The sequence below is a fragment of the Sus scrofa genome, chromosome 18, assembly GCF_000003025.6.
Source record: "Sus scrofa isolate TJ Tabasco breed Duroc chromosome 18, Sscrofa11.1, whole genome shotgun sequence".
Lineage (NCBI taxonomy): Eukaryota > Metazoa > Chordata > Mammalia > Artiodactyla > Suidae > Sus > Sus scrofa.
The window spans coordinates 39,358,294-39,372,114 of record NC_010460.4 but is presented as its reverse complement, the minus strand read 5'-3'; the positions used below and the strand labels follow the sequence as shown (position 1 = coordinate 39,372,114).

Genomic DNA, 13,821 nt, shown 5'->3' with positions numbered 1-13,821 from the left:
TGGATGAATGGGTGTGAGGATGAATGAAACCAAGGAGTAATTTCGGTTCACCTGAACTTTGTTAGGCTCTAGGTGGGATGAGCAAGTGGCTATTTTAATGGTTGTTTCAGTGCGCTGTTTTGTAATCTTCTTCGGTCAATTCAAGTAAGCATGAAATAGCATCTGCTTGGTCTTCCATGACAGAACTTATTAACCAGTGTTGTTTATCTCATTGCACTCAAACTATGAGCTGTCAAAACCAATCTGCCTTTTTAATCGATGTTGGCTTATTTCCGAAAACTGAAATTTAGCCTTTTAACTGTTGTTAGCTATTATCCCTCTTCCAGTTAATCTGAATTTTTACGGGTCATGGTACATCACAAGTAGCGTAATTCTGTTTCACTGCCATTCACATGCTCTTTGTAACGAAGACCCAGATCTATGAAGGCACTTGGCTTTGGACACAATCTGACTTGAGAGTTCTGACATAAGACAAAATTGAGTCACACTCACTAGGGAAAGCAAGCTGGATGGGAACATGCCAGAAATACCTTCCCTTGTTTAAGGCTTCCTTACTTCATAAAAGTAGCATATAAATATATATATAGAGAGAGACAGAGACAGAGGGAGTGAGAGAAACTGCTTGGGCTACCTGCATTTGCCTGTTTCAATTAGGACATCCTTTTTATTTACGCTTTGATTAGTTGTAATGGCCTGCACCACCAGAGAAAGTCCACAGGCTGCCACTGCAGTACGGGAGTACGGAGGGGGGCGGGGTGTGTGTCAGTGGTGCCTGGAAGCACTGGCACCCTGACTACATCACAGCTTTATCAGGTGTCATGCCTATTTGGCCAGTTATCCCTACTACAAAACTGGCTTCTGGTACCTTTTGTTACATCAGCAGAGGGTCCTTGTGTATCAGGAAATCCTGGGAGGAAGATATCGAGAAGGCCCCTTCCAGTCCCAGGCAGCTTTTAGGAGGCAGTGTGGCTTCATTCCTCCTTTGACTGGGGGTTGGAGGGAACTGTGGGTAGACAAGAGCAGAGGAAGCAACCTCTCCCTCTGAACACCTATCCACAAAGTGCCCTTTCAATAACATGAGGGAAGGCACTGATAGGCCGGTTGTTAAGGCTGCAATGAAAGGAACCCAGAGAAGGCAGTGTGGACAGCAGACTGTGAGCCCCCCCCCAAAAGCAAGCAAAAGATGGCACCATTCTCTCTGCTCCTTCTGCAGGCTGACCTCCCTGCACGTTAGGACCTGACTATGTCCCCACATCAGCCCTGACCTTCCAGTAGGCAGAATTGGGTCTGTGCCATCGGCTGGCTCCCAACTGATGGACAGTGGATTGGCTGAAGCAGTCTTGGCCCTGGAAGTGCCACAGGGAAGTTCATCACCTTCTTATGGAAAATTGCTTTTGACCTGGGCTTTTTTAGGGTGATGACACTTTTTCAAGGACAAACTCTGCCCGGCATTACTGGAGGTGGTGACAACAAGCCTGCCACATGCTGGTTAATCAGGCCCCTCAGCCCTGGGCACCAGTCTGAAGGGGGGACTGCAGTGACCTGGGGAGGCAAACAGAGGGGAGAAAACTCAAGGCTGGGTGCCTGGCCTAGAAAGCAAGCTCAGAAGGAGCACATATTCTGTGCAGGCCCAGGGAGCAGAAATATAACCCGTGAGGGGATGTTCAAGGTCACAGCATCTCTGCTGGTGTACACGATCTAATTTAGAGTGGTTTCTTATTGGAGAGGACTTATTGGAGGTAGCAATCTCACTGTTGCTCCAATCAGAGGTCCAGGTAGGGATGGTAAGAGACGCGAACTAAGGTCTCATAAGGATCCAGGTTTTGTGAGTTTATATAATTTAGGGACGCCTCTTAGCAACTACAGAATACAAACATGCAATTAGATATGAAGGTAAATATTTGTTTGGAATGTGAAAAGAAATCATGGCAGATTACTAGAGTCTTGGAGATCATGCTTCTTTCCTCGGAGATCTTTTCAGGCAATTTTCCATGGATGCTTATGCGGAAATCCTTTTGCTTATAACCTCTCTTCCCTTCTGCACACAGAACATGCTACGGTTCTCAGCAAAACGCCCATCTCCCCAATGGGAGCCCAAAAGGAAAAGCCCCAAAGTTTCAACCTCCTGACTTCACGGTAAATCCTCCCCGGCTGAGCTCTCATCTAGATTGAGAATTGTGGGGATGATCAGATGATGGTGGACCAGAGCCTCCTGCAGGGAGTGGAACCGACAAGTGGCAGGTGGTGCAGGAGTCTGGGGAGAGAGCGCCCTCTGGCTGAGTCCCTGGCGCCATGCTTGTCACACTCCACCTGTTCATCTCCCCTGCCTGGCTTAGCACCACTTTATTGTGCAGGAAGGTAAGGCTCAGAGATGTGAAGAGTCAAAGCTGCTTGTATCAGGTTTTGTGTTCTTCTTCTCACTTGGAGCTGCTGACGCCTTCTTACTGGAGACGTTTTCTTCCTGGTAGAAGGAGAATGATTTCTTGAGGACAGACGGAGCTCAGAGGGTAGCCGGAGTACCCGGTCGGGGAGTGAAACACAACATTCACGCCAGGCCCAGGGCTGTCCATGTGCAAATGTGTTTCCAGTTCAAGGAAGATGCTTTTAAAACCAGAGGAAATAATTCTTTTTGTGTGGCCAAAGGCACATGCTATTGAGGCTGCACTGATGAGAAAATTACCACTGACATCCGAGGGGAAATCAACTTTTATTCAAAACAACGGTCGGGAGTCTTGCTTTTTTCCCCCACTCAGAGCTGCCTTTAATTCCTCCTTAAACGTGAGGGAAATTGTTGCTGATTTCTGGGCCATGTTTTCTCCTCTTATGAACACAGCTGTCCTCCATCCTCCTTCAGGTTCTCTACGAGGATGAATGTGAAAGCAGTTTAGCCTTTAGTAGACCCATTCAGATACAGATCACACATGGCTATAAAAAGGCTTGGATATTAGTTTTGTTGTCATTGAGAAAAGCAACCACAGGTAACAATAATAACACTAATTGAGTTACAAAAGAATCCAGTCTCCCTTTGATGGAAGTGAAAGAAGGTACACTTTTTCTTTCATTATGAATGCTACATAATTAATTTACATTTATAGAAAACTCAGGACATATAAAGTAGAAGGAAAAATGATTCATAATCTCATCTCCCAGATATATAAATTGTTGACAGCATTTTAGTGTAAATTCTTCCTTCTCTTCCCTCTCCACATGCATGTGCAAGGGTGTGTAAAATGTTGTCATTTTTACCATTTTCCTAAACAGTATCTTACTATACTCCGTGTAACTTGATGTTGGCATAGTAATATACTGTGAACATCCTTTCATGCCCATAAAATCTATTTAATCACATTTTTTTGGGTCTTTTTAGGGCCGCACCTGCAGCACATGGAAGTTCCCAGGCGAAGGGCCTAATCGAGCTATAGTACCTGGCCTCTGCCACAGCCACAGCCACGCGGGATTTGAGCCGCATCTGTGACCCACACCACAGCTCACAGCAACGCCGGATCCCTTAACCTATTGAGAGAGGCCAGAGACTGAACCTGAACTCTCACAGATAACTAGTCGGGTTCCTTACCGCTGAGGCACAATGGGAAATCCTATTTTTATCACACTTCTAAGTGACAGAATTATATTCCATTGTATCAGTGTACATAACATGCAGACATATTTTTATTGTTGAAAATGAACAAAAAAGCAATTATCCTACACAATGATTCAGTAAACATCTTTTACTTGATGATCTGATTGTTTTCTTAGGAAGCATTCCTGGAAGTAGAATTACGGGGCCAAAGAGTATGTGCATTTTTTGGTTCATGATACCCAGACCAACACTTTCTCCAGAAGGCTGTCCATGTGCTCTCCCCATCTCTGTGCCAGAAAAAGCCAGTTTCCTCATGCCTCTGCCAAGAATAGGCACTTTGTTCCTAAACTTGGCCAGTTTGAGATGTGAAAAAAATGGTATTTTGTATTCATTTGCATTTTTTGCTTATTTTTGAGGTGTTTCTTAGCCTTTTGTATTTTATCTCTTACAAATTGCCTATTTATTTCCTTTGTTTATTATTTTTTCTAGAATATGTTTCTTTCATCTTTTTTGAGAAAGTATACTTAGCAATATTTTCTCTACCTTATTTTAGGATGTGGAGCTTCAGATTCTCTTAAAAATTTGATTTCCCCACCCAGTGTAGTCTCTCCTCACTGAAAAGAGGCAGGCAACAATTTTAAGAAGCAAAATGTACTGGCAGTAAAGAGAGCATATTTGATTTTTTAAACTAGCATTTTATCCTTCAATTTTTAAATGTGGAAGCTCTGTGTGTGTGGATGGGTTGGGTGTGTTTCTTGATGAACGTGAGCTTTTGGCTTGGATGAAAAACTAATAGGCTATCTAAATTTTATGCTCCATTTGAGCTCCAGAATCTTCCATGATCATGTGTTCATCTGTGTGTGTGGGAAAGTGGGGGACAGGGTATAAGCCATGGTGTCCACAAGGTGTCTTTATCTTAATACCCAGAGGGTTTCTGCAACCCAAGCACTTATGCGAACAGCGTAGGCAAACTGTTGTAAATGACAGAACCTATATTTTGGTACTAAAATAAGAACTCCATCTATAGTTCACTACGCAGACAGTTTAAGCGAAATTACACATAACAAATTATAAATGACACATTACAATTTCTGACATTAATTCTAAGTCTCCACCAAGAACGACCTCAGTTCTGCCCAGTTCTCCAGGCACTCCTTCTGTACTTTCAGATCTCTTGCATTTCTACTTCCTCTCTCGCTCTAGATGATCTCCTCCTGCTTTCAAGGCCCTGTTTCCTAGTCTCGGCACGCTCTCACCTCCACAGCTGCCCATGTCAGTCTTCAGTCATTCATTCCCGAATTGGGGCAGTTAAGCATATTTGCTTTCTCTGATGCTCTTTTGCACAAAGGATTGCCCTGGCTGCTGACAGCCATCACTACCTGGTCCCGAAGCTTGAGCCTCGCCGAGGACCTGCCACTCTCTGCTTCAGCAGCACCGCTTCACTTCTCATCGAGGCCGTGGCAGTGGGAAGGGTTTTATAAGCTTTAGCAACAGGGTACCTTCCAGACGGAGACGTGGTTGAAAATTATTTCCCCTTCTCGTTAAAGACATGAACACTCTGTCCCTTCAGAGGACACCCATAAACAGTGCCTCTGGCAGCTTAATCATGTAACCTCTCAAACGATAAGGGCTATTTACACCTTCAGGGGTCCTGCAAGTCTTGTTTACTTAAATCAAAACAAAACAAGTGAAAACTTCCTTTAAAATCTCTAATGAAGTATATGCAACTATTAATTTGGGGACTTTTATCAATTGAAGCGTTGCTGTTTCCCTTTGGTAATCTAGGAGTTCATACATCTGCAGCTGGGGTAAGAGACACACCAACTTCGCCTAAGTATGAACGAGGCATATTTTTTCACCAACCCCCAAGCCATCACTAATACAAGGTGGGTTGTGTCTAATTGATGTCTACTGAAAATATTTAAGGATAGCAGAGAAATTGCAGCACAAAACGAGAAGAAACTTGTAGTTGTGTTGTCAGGAATCACTATCCCTAATGCGTTATCAGCTATCCTCTGACCCAGAGAAAACATCCCGCTGAGTCTCCCGCCACACTGCTGACTCCCCACTGTGTCCCCTCATGAGAACTTTTTCCTACCTCTTCTCTCAACTGTCAGGTCTTCATCTATTAAACTGTTTCACAACTAAGCAGAGCCATTTATCTTTGCTTTGCCTTAACATTTTTCTCTTGGACTATGCCCAAGTCCTGTTTTTCATATTCAATAGGGCTATTCATAAGAGAGCCATTTGCCACTGAGAGGAAACTCTCTCAACACAGCCCTGGTGACAATTAGTAAATAAAATGTGTCCTCGAGTTCCCAATGTGGCGCAGTGGAAATGAATCCAACTAGTATCCATGAGGATGTGGGTTCAATCCCTGGCCTCGCTCTTTGGGTTAAGGATCTGGCGTTGCTGTGAGCTGTGGTGCAGGTTGCAGATGCGGCTTGGATCCTGCATTGCTGTGGCTGTGGTGTAGGCTGGCGGCTACAGCTCCAATTCAACCCCCTAGCCTGGGAACTTCCAGATGCTGCCGGTGTGGCCCTAATAAAAGGTGGCAAAAGAAAAAAACAAAACACAATGAAACAGAATAAAGTATGTCCTCTCTCACACTGACCACTCAGCAATACAGCCCTCAGAGACTGGTCAACCCCAGAGCAATCTTGGCTGTCTATGTCCACGCATATTCCTCTCTCCTTCTGTCACATTTACGCAGCCAGCTTTGCAGCCCTTCCCACTTTGCTGGGGTTTTAATGGAAAGATGCAGACATGGGAGCGCTCTGCTTACTCCTGAATAGGAGGTCCTGGGCCAAGATGTTTAATGCTATTCTCCTCCAGACGTGTTCTAAGCCAGCATCCACTTCCTCTATTTCCACTTCCTTTTGCTCAAGGGGTTTCTGGAGCTGCTGGAGGCAGTCCAAGGGGTACAGTAACCAGGTCTTCTCGAGGTTTATTTTTCTCTTTCTTTGACCTGCACCATTTAGTAAGTGATTGCTTTAGCATGTCACATGGTTGAAGGAGCCTCACAGAAGTACTTCACCTTGTTCTTGAGAAAATCCAGTGTGCTATTTGCTGATCAGAAGGAAGCCTTAGCTGCTGCTAGCAAGTGCTCTTACCCTGTTCGCCTTCAGCAAAGCCATACATCATCTGGCCTGGCTCAGGGCTGTTCAGCCTGATGCTGTAATTGCACTGTGATTACCTGCATTGGACCTCCTGCCTGCCTTAGATGCGGTCATTTCTCATGAGTGTAATTCATTGCCGTCATTGAGGACTTGGGGGTGATTCATTTCCACTGTCTCTTCTGGCTTCTAAAGAGAACAATTTAAGCAAAGAATAGATGAAAGGGAAGGCTGAGAACAGTGAGGAATTCCTACATCACTCCCAGCCGACATGTTCCCTTCCGAGACCAGAACCAGTGCATTAGGAGTAAAGAGATCACTCATGTCATGATATTTTTGTAATAAATTGCAAAGTTTACTATAGTGCCATTAAAGCCTTTTCAAAGAAAGATCTTATTGAAAAAAAAAGTTCTCTGTCAATTCAAGATTATAATGACTTGGAAGTTCCCATCGTGACTCAGCAGTAATGAACCCGACTAGTATCCATAAAGACTTGGGTTCAATCCCTGGCCTCACTCAGTGGGTTAAGGATTCAGCGTTGCTGTGAGCTGTGGTGTAGGTCACAGATGCTGGCATTGCTGTGGCTTGGTGTAGGTCAGTGGCTACAACTCTGATTCGACCCCTAGCCTGGGAACTTCCATATGCCACAGGTGCAGACCCGGGGGTGGGGGTGGAGGGGCAGATTATACTGACTTTTTGATACCAAGTCTTGCGGTTACCCTGACACCAGGCATTTAGCTGGGAGGAGGCTGCCTCAGTCTGAGATGCCTGGACCCTAGTACCATATTAATGCCTTTTTGCTCCTCTATACCTGAACCCAGAGCTTGCCCCAAAGAGTGACATATCCACCACAGATGGGTTGCAAGGCTGTCTAATGTAGGTGTTCCTTTGTTGGTTATGCCCAGGTAGGCTGAAAGCGCTGCTCTCTATTCTCCGGGAGGAGGAAGTACTCATCTTACAAAAGGATTCTGGGCATAGGGTTGGAGGTGGGGAGAGTGTGCTTTGGAAAGAGGAATGAACAGGACTAGGGAAGAGAGTTTGAGGAGACCTCCTGGGCTGTGCTACTCACAGTCTGTGAACCCAAAGCATCAGCATCACTTGGGAAGAGCTTGTTAGGACTGCAAGCCCTTCTCCTAAACCATAATCTGCACTTGTGATTGGTCTAATCCACTGGTTCTCAAATCAAACAGTGATCCTGGACAGAGGCATCAGTATCACCAGGAAAAATCTAGGTTTTTTTTTTTTCCTTTTTTCTTTTGTCTTCTGTCTTTTTTTAGGGCCGCACCTGTGGCATATGGAGGTTCCCAGGCTAGGGGTCCATTCGGAGCTACAGCTGCTGGCCACAGCCACAGCAACATGGGATCCGAGCCTCACCACAGCTCATGGCAACGCCGGATCCTTAACCCACTGAGCAAGGCCGGGGATCAAACCCGCAACCTCATGGTTAATAGCCGGGTTTGTTAACCACTGAGCCACTACAGGAATTCCCCTTGTTTTTAAGTTTTTTTTTTTTTTTTTTTTTTTGGTCTTTTTAGGGCCGCACCTGTGGCATATGGAAGTTTCCAGGCTAGGGGTCTAATCGGAGCTACAGCTGCTGGCCTACACCACAGCCACAGCAACGCCAGATCTGAGCCACGTCTGTGACCTACACTGCAGCTCACGACAACGCCAGTATCTTTAACCCACTGAGTGAGGCGAGGGATCAAACCCGAAACCTCATGGTTCCTGGTCAGATTCGTTTCCACTGCGCCACGATGATGGGAACTCCGTTATTTCTAAAATAATAGTTACGGAAATGAAAATTCTGTGTTCCCACCCCAGACCTACTGAATCACAAACTTTGGAGCCAAGCCCTCCAAGAGATTGCAGGGCACACACAAGAGTGAGAACTCTTGGTTCGACCCCACAGTCTTTGCCAGGAATTAGTTCAGAAACCCGGGCCTAAGTCAATCAATAGCTATAGGGTTGAACATGATGGAAGATACTATGAGAAAAAAAAAGATATGACTGGGTCACTTTGCTGTACAGCAGAAATTGACACAATGTTGTAAACCAACTGTACTTAATAGAAAAAAACTGCTATAGGGTTGTTCAGGAGTATGTATGGGACACCAGCATAGGTCAAAGAAACTCCAGCGGGAGGTTATTCATGTTTTGTGAGGGAAGTTTTATCACATTTAGACAGAGCCTTAGGAATGTGTGATTTCTCATCCTATAGATGATGCTATGAAGCTACAAAGGGCAAACACTGCTGCAGCCACCCTGCTGATGGCCTGAAGGGGAGCTGGCGTAAGGATGAGGACAAAGGTGAGGGGTTAACAGTCAAATGATATGGGAGCCTACCTTCCTCCGGTTATAATCATTCCGTTTCTTCATTTCAGCCAGTTTCAAGTTAACTGTTAAATGCAGCTTAAAGCAGCTCACTGACAGCTCTGATGCAATGAATAAGCTGCCTTGGCCTAGTTTTGCTGATGGTCTCAAGCCTCTTCAAATACAGACATGATATCCAAACTCTTTCATGACTGGTACAGTCCAGGCACTGACCTATTGAAGAGGGGACAACGGAAACACTTTTACTATTCACTCATGAGAGCCCAAGACCAAACTTTCTTTTTGATTGCTCCTGTAGCCATGCTGGCACTTCCACAACTTGCCATCAGGATAGAGACTAATTTCTTCTTTTTCTAGTAAGCCATTTTTGCTTTTCTGAAATCTATGGGCTGGCTGACAATCACAGGGACACGTCCTACTATGAATTTCCTTATACTGTAATTTCAATATTTTTTAGTTCCAATTTTTCTATATGTGAGGAAGGAAGTGTTAGTACTCATATCTTAATAAATCATAAAATACTTCTTCAACTCTCTTCCTCCTTTTCCTTCTTAAACATCAAATTTCATAACATGTGATAAAAAGTAACAATTAAAGAAAACTTTTAAAACTATTTATTAAAATTAAATCAGGGCTTAAAAAATTTATATTAGAACAATGTATGTGACTCTAAGATTTTTACCTTTTTTCAGGATTATTGTAGGAGTTGATTTTGTTCTAATCCTTTGAAAATTGTTAGTGCCTATGTAACGTCTCTATATGGTAATAGCTATTTATTAATCAGGACATTTGATCCACCAGAAAATAACTGCATATGTCTCAAACTGAGTCGTTTGGGATTTTAAGGTCCTCTATAAAGAGATAGAAAGTGGTTAAATTAATTTATTAAAATCAGAATCTAGAGCCTCTAACATAATGATAATGGGTACTGTGGTGTGTGAAATGAGACATGCATGTTTTAATATAATTTTTGCATTTTTAGCTATTGGTAACAGCTAGAGCGTGATAGCCTGAAATTGCCATCTGTTTGCTGACTCCTGTTTCGGTCCATTAAAGGCAGGCCGGCCAGTTCACCTGAGCAGAAGAGATGAGCAAATGAAGACACTGATGATTAACAACTAACTAGATCTCTCTCTTCTGAGAGAAAATGCTACTGTGCTGTATCTTACAGTTTTTTTTTGGGGGGGGGGAGAAAAAACCAACGTGGGACCCTACTTCAACTTACCGCACTCCCCTGGTATTTTTCCTGCCACAGTGGATGTTTCCCATTGGGAATCAGTGAAAGCCACAGCTGATTTCCTGGTGAGTCATCTATAAGCAAACACTGCAGTGAGACATCATTTTCTTCAAGGGACAACACAGATTGGTCCCACATGAACAGCACATTTTTTTCCTCATAAAAGGCTGTGTCCCCTGCTATGGCACATTGGCCACCTTCTTAACGACACTCGTCATTACACAGGTTCCCCCTTAACTGAGATGGCCTACCTGCCCCATCTGAGGAGCCTGATGCCAGGTTCAAGCAGACTTCTGGTAGCAAATGTCCCACCGTTAGGGGGCACCAGAAGTTCATCTCACCCGTGGGTGCAGCTAAGTCTACAGTGAGGGAGATGTTGAGAAGCCAGCAGAACGTGGCCTCAGCACCTCTCACTCCCCTTTCCTATGCCACTTTCTCTCTCGCCACATTTCTTCTCCGGTGTCCCCATGTCATCACCCTCCCCACACACATGTTCTTGTGGTTCTTCATAAAATAGACAATTAAAATATAGCACCAAGTTGGCTCATTAGGGCTTTCTCATATTTCAAAGAAAAGCATAAGCAGAGAATTCTGAAGAGCAGTCTCTAAATGTTAAAATGATAAAATTTCAGACACTGTAACCCTGAGGAAGTGTCTGGAGACTCCCCAACCTTACTGCTCAGTTTGCTGTCCCATCTGTCAATTTGGAAGGCCAGATCCACTGACAGCAGGGCTTTCCTAGAGTGTGAGTTATTTTGGATCTTGCCAGCAGCCATAGGAGCCTCCTATTTCTTATCTTATCTCCAGCCCATTGATCCAAGAGCACTGATGATATGTTTTCACTCATCTTTTCCCATATTTTTTATGTTCTGGAGAAAAAGTGGCTGAATGTCTTAGAGATGAGTTGACTCAGGCAAAGCCACACAGCTAGTAAGGACTTAAACTCAGAGCTGATCCCAAATCCAGCACTGCAGCAGCCCTGCAAATTTCCCCATATCTAATAGTTACAGACATTTAAATTTCTCCATTAACCTTAAAAGACTTGCTAATAAAACCATCTAGGTTCTGAGCTATGTTCTCTTGACCAATTTTTCAAAGGCAAATCACTTAAGCTTCCCACCTCCAGCAGTTATGAAACCTTACTTGTAAGCAAGGAAGACTTTAAAAGGGGTCTGATAATTCCTATCTTCAGAAGGGGCCCCAGGGTCCTAGTACCTTTAGTTCTTTTCTTTCCATATGTCCCTTGCAGTCATAGGAAGCTCTTTCTATGCCACATAATTTAGTTGAGTTTCCAAACTTGGTTTCATAGACTGACTGCATAAGAATCATCTGTGGTATTGTTCTAAAAACACAAATGACCAGGCCACCATCAAAGGTTATGACCCAGCAGGCCTCAGGGAGGGTCTCTCAGTAGTTTTAATGTATAGTCATGTCTGGGAGCTCTTGGACTGGTTGAAGAGTCAAGTCACAATGCTGGAGACCAGAGGTTTGGTCCTGACAATACCACCACTCCCAGGGACTCAGTCTGTTTGCTTGTGAGCTAGGAGTGGGAAGTCCTTGCCTTTATACACCCTCTGAGGCCACGTACGGGGGGTGGGGATCATGTCATGACTATTAATATACACGATGAAAATGCTTTGCAGATTAAAGTTTATTTCTATTCCTCGTCTCTACAAGAACGCCAAGAAAACATCTTAAGTGTGGATCAATTTAATATCTAGTATCCCTCAAGTTTCTATCCAAGAGGATAAAAATACTGTGGCTCCTTCCTTACCAGGAGCAGAGAATAAGCTTCTCGAGATCTCCTGGGTGATCTCCGTCAACACCTAGTCGCTTGGCCCTCTTCCAAATCTAAAGCTTAACGATCCATCCGTTCAGCGTTAGCTCCACTTTGACACCCACTTTACAGAAAGCGTTCTTTTGTCACTCGGGCTGTCCCGTCTGCAGGGCTTTCTCAATAGGTCTCCATCTCCATCATTTTCCTTCCCACCCTTCTACCCCTGGGCTACTCTAGTTCTTCCTAAACTTGAATCTGATAACAAGAGCCTGGGGAGTTTGTCATAGGTGCAGCTTCTCAGGTCCTGCCTCACAGATTTTGCTCCAGAGGGGCTGAAGTGATGCCAGACAGCCGCATTGAACAAGCACTCCAGGGAATTCTGTGACAATGACCCAAGGTGCACACTTGAGGAAACACTGCACTACACGTTTGAGTGGCATCAAGTTGGTATGTGCTTGCTTTGATTCCAGACATGGGATCGTGGCATTTGGAGCGGATGACCTGAGCATGGGCTTTTCACTGTGAAGAAAAGTTTAGTCGAGCCTCGTGACGTAACCCATGGTCTTCAGATCAACTGCTTCTTCTCACCTGGAAGCTCGTTACAAACGCAAAATCCTGTGTTCCACCTCAGACCTTATGATTCAGGACCTGCGTTTTAGCAAGACTCCCAGGTGGAGGATATGCTCACCGAGGTGTCAGAAGCACATCTGTAATGACCAGAACATAGGTTGGGGAGGAAGCTGACTTGGGCTTTATTTTTGGTGCCATAATTTAGGTTTGTGTGAACAGGGTGAGTAGCTTCACCTCACTGAGGGTCTCTTTCCTAATGAATCAAATGGAAAGAATAGATATGGAAACATCATTTGATTAATGCCTTCTATGATCTTGACAGGTATATTGTCTAGGAGAACTCCTGACAGAAAATCATGCTTTATAGATGTTACTTTCTTAGAACTCCTTCTATCACAGTTAATAGTAACCAAAATTTATATGGGGAATATGGAAATTGCTTAAGAAACCAAATTGTTTAAACACTACAGGCGGACAAGTTACCTCTTTAGAGGAATACGGGGACATTCTTGAGAGACCTGAAGGGTTGTCTGAGAAGAGCGGGCCAGGGACACTGCCTGTGTGACTGAAAGAAAAGAAAGTTGAGGATGTGCGGGAGAAGACAGGAGGGATGGGTACAGAAACCACTGGGTTCTCCTCTCTAGCCACTCCACGAGGGTCAGGGAGGGTGGAAATCGAGGCTGAGAGAGGAGGCCAGGCAGCCAACAACGACAGCTTGCCTGTGACTTTCCGAAAGGTGGCTAAGAGATGGCGGTTATGCTGGGATTGAATCCGAGAGGGTTTTCTGTCTGATGCCGAGTCCCAGGGTGGGCAGAGTCAGGATGACCTCTATGGAAGGGCTGAGCTTTGGAGAGGCTCTGGTCAAGGCGTTCAGGGCATTCCAGGAGAGCTGGGAAACTGCAAGGCTGCCACCATGGCCAGAACCCTCTCCCCGTATTCCTTTTATGCTTGAAGAGGCAGTTGCCATGGTTAATGGTGCGGCCTCCAGCCTACCACCTGCATACTTTGGGCAGGTGACTTAACCTCTTTGCATCTCTTTTTATTTTCAATATATAGACAATGATAGACCCTATGTCCTATAATTAGTATGGATTTAAATCCAGTAATGCCAATCAAAGGTCTAGCTCTGAATGGGTTAGCCACATTATTTGTTTATTTAGAATTAGAGTTACTGGAATTCCCTTCGTGGCTCAGGGGTTAATGAGCCTGA

The 13,821-nt window shown here is 44.5% G+C and overlaps 1 long non-coding RNA gene across 3 annotated transcripts; it reads right to left on the bottom strand.

Moving 5' to 3' along the window:
* On the bottom strand, window positions 646-13,821 carry LOC106508214. 3 transcript variants are annotated; one of them, XR_002340514.1, is made up of 5 exons: window positions 13,095-13,821; window positions 10,253-10,338; window positions 9,710-9,878; window positions 9,040-9,240; window positions 646-2,859 (listed from the first exon to the last, which is right to left on the bottom strand). It is a non-coding gene; the product is annotated as an uncharacterized LOC106508214 (long non-coding RNA). The 3 variants fall into 3 exon arrangements; XR_002340513.1 differs by lacking the exon at window positions 646-2,859 and adding an exon at window positions 6,108-6,885; XR_002340515.1 differs by lacking the exons at window positions 646-2,859; window positions 9,710-9,878 and adding an exon at window positions 6,108-6,885.